The sequence below is a fragment of the Macrotis lagotis genome, chromosome 1 (assembly GCF_037893015.1).
Source record: "Macrotis lagotis isolate mMagLag1 chromosome 1, bilby.v1.9.chrom.fasta, whole genome shotgun sequence".
Taxonomy (NCBI): domain Eukaryota; kingdom Metazoa; phylum Chordata; class Mammalia; order Peramelemorphia; family Peramelidae; genus Macrotis; species Macrotis lagotis.
This window is the reverse complement of record NC_133658.1, coordinates 139,483,268-139,492,629: the sequence shown is the minus strand read 5'-3', so window position 1 is coordinate 139,492,629 and position 9,362 is coordinate 139,483,268. Positions and strand designations below refer to the sequence as shown.

General features: G+C 34.8%; 1 pseudogene; it reads right to left on the bottom strand.

The window, feature by feature from the left end:
• On the bottom strand, positions 1 to 566 carry LOC141516664 (DNA replication complex GINS protein PSF2 pseudogene; annotated as a pseudogene).
• Between the last annotated feature and the right edge of the window lie 8,796 nt (positions 567 to 9,362).

Here is a 9,362-nt window from a genome sequence, read left to right as displayed (position 1 = left end):
CTAAAAATCATAATGTTGAGCTCTCTTGAAGGGATTTGTATAGAGTTGGCACAAATAATTTAGAACTTGTGTAAGGAATGCTCCAGTGGTATTGATTTCTATTAAAAGCAGGTTACCCAGCTTGTCACGTGTTTCCTGCTATTTGATGAAACTATCTCTGTCTTAGCTATTAGAGTACCTTATGTGTCCTTAATCAGAGTCTGAATATTCTATGTCTCAGGTTATCTGAGGCATGATTTAACAACATTTTGGTAAGTTCCAAGTTGTGAGAGCTGAGCATCAGGAGTAATGTTTCTTCCTTTTGCCCTTGATGCCATATCTCCTCTAATTTTTCTGCAACTTACAGGTATCACTCAATGCTTCTGTCTCTGTTCTTATCCAAGGGGCATTGCCACAGATTAATCAGTATGAAAAGGTTCCACTTCCCCTCTGATAAGGTAGATATTGCCCAAACTGAAACTGGGGATGATGACAACCAGCTTCTTCTTGGCCAAAAACTCCAGGCCCCTTTTCTTCTTTATTCCCCCTTCTTTAATTCTATGCCTTCCTCTAGGCCTAACTTTCATTCTGAGCTTTGAAGCTAACCTCATCCATGCATGCATGAACATATTCACTTTCTGAAGGATTGAAAAGGAACTCAAATTCATACTATTGTGTGAATGACTGATAAGCACTAACTTCTTTCCCTCTATGAGAATCAATGTGCATTGTTTGCTGTTTTTGTGACTTTATGATCCCAGTGTATTATATCCCTACCAGAATCTCAGGATTTGAGTTGAAAGAGAGTTCTTAGATCATTAAATTCAACCCTGGGTCTGACTCTGTCATCTCCAGCTCATGAGGTTCTAGGGTAAAATACAGATTCTTCCCTTTTATAATTAAAGGCCTCCCAGGTCCAAGCAGTCTTCCAGATTTATTATGCATTTTCCCTTTTATATATTAATAGTTCCAGATAAATTTTGTCTTTCTTTGTATCTGCCATGTTAACACAGAGTAATGTTTGTTGACTTGTGTATGTGCAACGATTCATCTCTCATCTCTCTGTCTTTGCACAGGTTTCCTTCAAGCCTGCTTTATGCTGTTGCCTCAGTCTCTTAGAATCCCTAGCTTCCTCCAAAACTCAGCATTTCTCAGCTGCAACTCTTCCAAATCTCCCCTTCACTTTTTTTGTTTTTTTTTAGGTTTTTGCAAGGCAAATGGGGTTAAGTGGCTTGCCCAAGGCCACACAGCTAGGTAATTATTAAGTGTCTGAGACCGGATTTGAACCCAGGTACTCCTGACTCCAGGGCTTTATTCACTACGCCACCTAGCCACCCCCTCCCCTTCACTTTGAATGTAGTACACACGCATACATATTTGTCTGTGTGTGTGTGTGTGTGTGTGTGTGTGTGTATAGATTTATAAATATACAAATTTACTTATATATGCACAGCATATTTCACAGGGAGTCAAGAATAGACATCTCCAGCATCTCCCACCCTTCTCCAAGGAAGACTTTGATTCCTGACAGGAGGAGAAGCAGGAAGTGGAGCTCAGAACCTGGTCCCTTTGCTCGTCTTAGAGAGAGAAGGTACAAAGCTAGAATAATATCTGTCTGCTCTCTTAAATATTATTAATATTGTATCCAAAACTTTTCAGTTCAGGTTTAACTCCTGATCTCTATTTTTTAACAGGGAATGTTTTATATCCAAGGTTTGCCCTGTTTTCACCAAATACCAGTTCAACATGACGGGTATACATATAGCTAATAGCAAAGAAACTCTTAACCAAATCTATAGTAAAACAGAAATTAGGGAAAGAACACATAGGAGACTACATACCAGACAATACAGAGTGAAGTAGCTCCCTTATTGGAAGCAAGGTAACTTAGCTTGACCAAGAGAGAGGGGCCCAGATCTCACACAAAGGGGAAATTCTCTGAAGTCTCTACTGTATCAAGCTGTGGATAGAGACATAATAGAGACTCCCAGTTCTTTTCATGTTGGCTTAGCACTGTGCTTAGTTCTGGGGAAGCAAAGTCGGTAAATAAGCACTTATTAAGTCCTTAGTATGTATACCACCATACTAAGCACTGGGAATACAGAGGAAAACAAAAAAGAATCTGCTGTCAAGGAGCTCAAAGTCTATCCTAAGAAGAGTTTACCAGACTAAAGGACAGCTAGGTGGTTCAAAGAATAGCCTTGAAGTCAGAAGAACCTGAATTCAATTCTGACTTCAGACTTACTTACTGACCTTCAGCAAGTCTCTTAACCCTGATTGTCTCACTTCCAGGACCATCTCCAGCTGTCCTGATAGGTATCTGGTCAATGGTTACTCCAGATGGCTCTGGAGAAGAAAGTGAGGCTGGTGACCTAGCACAGAACCCCCTCACTCAAATCCAATTCACATTCTTGTCATGGCATCACCTCCCTGTTGTCATGGTCTTTTTTGAAACATGAAGGACAAATATCACCAGGCTGTCAAAGAAGTTCATGGTCAACTCTAAAGTCTCATGCTCTGAACTAAAACTATGGCAGGATGAGTGGGACATATTTTCTAGCAAACTTTTTGTTATCCTCTTCTACACTCACCTTTTCATTCATTGGTATTGTCACATGTCCAAATGTATACTGGGTGTAGTTTAGAAAATCTTGTCAAGATCTTCATAGAATTTTTCTATCCCTTCATCCTCTGAAACAGATTTTTGGAAATCAGTGGTAATATCTTCATGGTGGTCTTTTGCTTATGTTCATCATGAGCCCTGCAAGATGAGTTAACCAAACGTTCCAAGGAATAATACTTTTTCTTGCCTTTGGGTACACAATGAAGTCAATCCTCCCCTTCCCCATTCCTTTGTTTGTCTCTCCCAGGAGAACCTAGGCTTGACTTCAATATAATTTGAATTTCCTTTTGTTTTCTTGATTGATTTATAGGAGGAATGGAAATTTTGATGTGGTTCAGCTCATGGTTTCCAATAGTATGTCAATTCATTGGTTACTGGATAATGATCTCATATTTAGAGTACTAACAGTTAAATTAAAATTTAGTGGGCAGCAATATGATTCTTCGCCCTCTCTGATCTTTTTTGCTATCACCCACCACTGTAAAGCAGATGGACTGAGAATCATCTAAAAAGTTTTCTTTGCTTCATGGTTTTTCATATTAAAATAATTCATCACTTAATGGCTCCCACCTTTGTCTTCCCTGGCTTACTGGGTTATGTTGGTTAGTTACTGTATTCCTTTCTCTCTTTTTTAAATTAATTTGTTTTGGTTTGACATGTCATACTCACAATGGAAAACCCTCAGTGTATTAACACTTAAGTAATACAGTATAAAACAATAATTTGACTAATAATAGAATATTGTACAAATATTTATTTGAAAATTTTTATTAAAGTTATCTGCATTTATGTGGCTATATTAGTAGCTGCAATCATTTGTATACATTTGATCCTACATCCTATTTTATTTATCCTGTATCATTTCATCCAGGTCTTCTGCTTCTTTGAATTCTTCAGATTAATTTTTCTTATAATTGAATAGTAATATTACATTACATTAAAAATAATTTATTTAGGCTTGGTTTGTTTTTATCCTTTTGTTATTACAAATGGTACTGCTCTGAATATATTCCACTCAGTTAAGTCTTTTATTTCTAAATACCTCCATGAGCTATATGTCCAGCAGAAGGATCACTGTGTCAGAGTGTATGAAAAATGTTGTAACTTTTCTTGCATAATTCAAAATTGGTTTTCCAAAATGGTTAGACCAATTCACAGCTCTACTAGTAATGAATTAGTTTGGTTGTTTTGCTGCACTGAAGTCAACCTAAGTGTAGCTAGAACAGTATAACAGAGGGTGAGTAGAGGACCCAGGGATTCATCACCCAGGGAGACTCAACCTGCAATTACAAGTAGCCTACAGGGAAGGCCCCAAGAGGGTGAGACTCAAGTATAAAGGAACTGCATGGATTCCTTAAACTGCATAGTTTATGACTAAAATCAAGTGTCCCTACCAATGGGCTTACCTTTAATAGTCAGTCAATAGATTGACACAATTAGATCAGAGTAAAGGTATTTTCTAAGATGGCATAAGAACAGTAATTACAAACATAAATATGAGGTATAGTTTCCTATAAATACCCAGATTGGTTGTGGGAAGAGTAAGCACCAATTTATAGAATAATGATAAGTGAGGCACATATATAAAGTGAAAGCAATTTGCTTCTTTGGTACAGTAGGACCTTAATGTTCTTTTCCTTCTTGTGATGTCCTCATGCTATTTCTGACTCCCAACCCCCATCCAAATTTCATCATCTCTTCTGGGTAAGTTATTTATTTGGGCTTCTCTCCATGACTTTACTCTTGACTCCCAGAGCTTGTACTCACTGGAATCCTAGTTAGCTCTCTTCTCTTCTGCCAGAGGTCTTACTCATTGACATTTCTTCTTTTTTTGAATGCTGACCCTTTGTGTCAATGTCTTTTTGCAGAGTATTTGTCTCTGCCACTTATCTTAAAGTGTTCATTTCTTTGAACTCTTTCCTGCTGGATGCTATATCTCCTATGGAGTGAATTCTTCTGACACCATGGCCAATGAGAGAGGAAGAGAAAATTGCCTATTCCCCCCCTGCTACTCTCTGGTGAAGGGGTAGGGCAAGGATATGCTGAAGAAAATTCAAGCCACTTTCAAGAGACAATTGTCAAATTTTTGAAAGTGAGCATATATAGAGCAGAAATTGGCAAATGCTGCAAGTCAGGGTGTGAGTTATTAATTTATTCATTTTCTAGACTTAAGGAAATGATGGAAAAATAATGAAGACTAAAGTTAAAAATTTATCATATGTACATTTTTTTCATGGAGGAAAAAAGTCAATTATTAAACATTAACCAGCACATCCCAGGACAGGAGCCATTTATCATAAGTTGTTTCCTGATTCAAATGCCTGGAATTTTCAAACAGCTTTGAAATATTGGTTTAAGACTGGGAGACTTATCTTTTAAGGGTCATACAGGTGGTGATCACCCTGCTCAAACAATATCTATCTAGCATTTTAATTTCATCAGCAAACTTTTTCACAAATTGTCTTGGCATTTCATCATCACATTAATACCTTCTTATTTTTTTATCTAAGCCTCAGTTTCCTCATCAGTAGAATGAGGATAATACCTATAGTACCCACCCCATAATTATTGTGAGAATTAATGATAAAATGCATGCAAGATTCTTTTTAAATGTTAAAGAGCTACATAAATGTTAGCTATTATTATAAGGAATTGACACAAATAATTTTTTTATATACTGTTATTATGTGGAGAAGGCATAATGAAGAGAAAAGAACACTAGATTTACCTCTGGAGATATTTTGTAGTATTAAAAGTTTGTTTCTTTTTTTTTTCTGAGACAAAATTATGTTATCTATTTCCTATTTTGTTAATTCTGGCATTTTAGGTTTTTGTAGATTTTTTCAGTTTGCATTTTCATTTTTGTTGCCAAATCATTTGGATTGTTTCTAATCATTTGATTTCTTCTCCATTTGTTGTGAATGATACTTTTTATTTTTTTAAATTTTTTTAGCTCTCTTTTAAAATTTTTATTTTAACATTTTATTAAAAACAATAGTGCAGGGGTGGCTAGGTGGTGAAATGGATTAAGCACTGGCCCTGGAGTCAGGAGTACCTGGGTTCAAATTCGGCCTCAGACACTTAATAATAACCTAGCTGTGTGGCCTTGGGCAAGCCGCTTAACTCCATCTGCCTTGCAAAAAAACCTAAAAACAAAACAATAGTGCAAAGAATACAAGCAACTAAATTTTCCTAGCAATTGTTTTATATGTAAATTAATAAATTTCAATTCAAAAGTATAACAATTTTTCAGTTACTCTAAGTCCTCACTAATCTTCTTTATTTCTTTTCATTTTTACTCACATTTCCTTTCCTATGGCCATAGTTTATTAGGAAAGTACTGCTTCATTCTACATTACCCTCTTCCCCTTCCCCTCCCTCCACATTTCCCTTCTTTGTTTGCATTGTTACATTACTATCTTTATAGGTGCCATTGTTTTCCTGATATCTGTTGGATTTGTTTTTTTTTATCAAGGCAGTGGGGTTAAGTGACTTGCTCAAAGTCACACAGCTAGATAATTATTAAGTGACTGAGGTTGGATTTGAATTCAAGTCCTCTTGACTCCAGGGCCAGTGCTCTATCTACTGTGCCACCTAGCTGCCCAGTAGCTGTTGGTCTTAATGGTATCATGGCATCCCAATAACATTAATGTACCATTATCATTTTTTAATTTCCCTTTTGTTGGGTATTTAGGTTACTTTGACTTTTTTTTAGCTCCAATAATACATCATGCTGCCCTGGAACTCTTTGAACAGGTCATAGAATCAATGATCATAAAGATTTAGAGTTAGAAAGGACATTTGAAGGTCTAGTCTTCTCACTATCCAGCTAAAAACTGAGGCCCCAAAGAAGTTATGATTTGCCCAAGGTCAAATTCTGAGTCCAAATTCAGTTCTTTTTCCATTATACTGAATGATTTCTTATAGATTGTTCCATTGTCATTGTTGTTGTTGTTTTGACATCTTAGGGGTATATTCCCCAAAATTCCCCAAAATTCTTTGAGCTTAAGATTCTTTTTATAACTCTTACTGTTTATTGTCTTGGAGATTTCTCTTTAAAAAGATTCTGCAAGTTTTTAATTTCACCAGCAATTAATGTGTATTGGTTTCTCTACAACTCTACTAGTATGGAGTTCTGATGCTTTTAATTATCTTCCCCTTTTAGTTTTTTTTCCTATTCTTAATTTAATTTTGTGTTTACTTTTAATAAAATAAGCTAATATAAAAACTCAAATCTTTGTTTATATGTGCAATTTTTAAAAATTCAATTATGTCTAGCTCATATTTAATTTTCAAAACATCTTTTGTACTTATTGTCAGACTAATTTGCTTATTTTTCTATATTTTAATTTGCATGATCAAATTATCAGTCTTCTCTTTTGCTAATATGAGAACTCAGAAACACAAATTTTCCATTTGGGAATGTTTTAGCTACATTTCATAAGTTTTTATATGTTTTGTTATTCCCCAATGAATTGCTGCTTCAATATCTGATTTTGGAGTAGAAGTGATCCTGGGTTCTCAAATGGTATGACAGAGAGAGAAACAGACAGACAGAATTTTTGAATGGCAAACTTTGGAGCCATAGACATGTGTGGGATCTGGTTGTATCATACTTCTTATCTTTCAGGACTTGTAATTCTAGAGATTGTTAAGACTGGACCTCCCTTGGGTAAGCTCATTCCTTCTCCTGGTTTAAGCTAAGATTTTATCTTGCTCCCATCTAAAGAGTTCATTTACTCGTGTGTTTTCTTTAATATATTTAATCTGAAGAACTTCTCCAATTTGTGTTTGTTATTTTGTTTGAATAAATGGGTTTACTCATTATTGCTATCCATGGTGGTCTTTTGTGTAACTAATTTTTAGTGGTAAGGGCATGGATGACCTGTCAAATATAAGCTAATATCTAATGTACTTCTTAGGAGTAAAGAAACGCTTTTATTTCTGAACCTCTAAAGATTGTTCTCCTAGATTATAAATATCTGAGAGATGACAGACATTTAATTTTAAGTTCATTATGACTATTCCAGTAGGAGAGATTTTCCAGCCTCCCATGATTCTGAATGCTGCTTGCCCTTCCTTTTTTGCGGTGCTAGCAGTAGTGGAATGGCCCTGTTGTGACTTTCTGCAAAGGTAGACCAGGTTTTTTATTATATATATGTCCATGACATATATATATATATATATATATATATATATATATATATATATGTTATTTAGAGAGAACATACACACAAATCTTATATATAATCATTAACTTCACTGCTGATTCTCTGATTGTGAGTTCCTTTTCTAATGATCAATAAATGAACATACCCCTGAAAGAATTGAATCATATTAATCTTGAATCTCTATAAATTAAATCAGAAGACTTTAGAAAGTTACTATTAAATAGAAGGGTGACCCATAGGTTTTCTTTGAAGTGAGAATAAAAGAGAAGTCTGTTTAATTATGCATCCAAAGGATACAGGAAACATCATTTTATGCTATATTTGATCACCTTCTGTTTATAATGCTCAGATAAAAATTTTCGAGAACTCCTTGAAAATAATTGCAACTTATGAATCAACATCTTTCACAATAGGTAAGGAAGAAGAAAAATTAAATGAAAAATTCAATCAGAATCTCTAAATTAAATCAACATATGTTAAGGTACCTAGGGATTTCAATCACATTGGGTATATCTTTTGTGACTGATGGGAAAAAGTGATACGCAGATGGGCAGACATTGATTTTTTTTATAGTGAGTGCCAGAATTAATGGGGTTACAGATCCATTTATGTATTTAGGCATGTCTTATTATCATAATTATGTAATTCATACTGTGCCATTCATTATTTAAAATTTTGTGCTAATCTTTATTCAATTTTGTATTTTATCTTAAACTTTCATTTACTGAATATAATTTTTATTATATTGTGACCTGTAAAAGATATGTTTAATTTATTCTTTTTTCTCCATTTGTTTATGAATTATTTGTGTATTTATACATTTTTTATGATGGGCTCATGGAAATCTAACAACATGCATATTCTCTAACACTCTCTTTCAGAAGATATCAAAAGTCTACCAAATTCAGGTTTTCCAGTATTTTTCATTTATGATTTCCATCTTGTTTACTTTCCTATTGGATTTTCCCAAGTCCTTTCAGAATAATGCTAGCCATCTAAATTTGTGTCATATTACCTGTCTTTTTTCATTTCAGGTAACTTTTCCTTTATGAACGTGGTTGCTGTATCATTTGCATGTATATTTAATAATAGTGTTTTTCATTATATATGGTGCCTTAATAATAATATAGGTTGGGGCGGCTAGGTGGTGCAGTAGATAAAGCACTGGCCCTGGAGTCAGGAGTACCTGGGTTCAATTCCGGTCTCAGACACTTAATAATTACCTAGCTGTGTGGCCTTGGGCAAGCTACTTAACCCCATTGCCTAGCAAAAACCTAAAGAAAAAAAAAATAATAATATAGCTTTCTGTGTGTCTTTCTTAACAGTATTTTTGCTTGTTATTATCTTATGAAAAGTCATAATTTCAACATACAGCAGATTTTTATTTCAGTCTTTCACTTTAGATCTGCATGTCAATCTTCTATGTCAGGGTCTATTAAACTGTGGTGGAGTTAATGAACTTGGATGACAAAAATTTCATATCTATCTTCATTAACTTCTAACTGAAATTTGGAATTGCCTTCAGTTATGAATGTGGGAGCATTCTGAGGAAGAATAGCTAGATTCCATAGAATTGTCAATGGGATTCA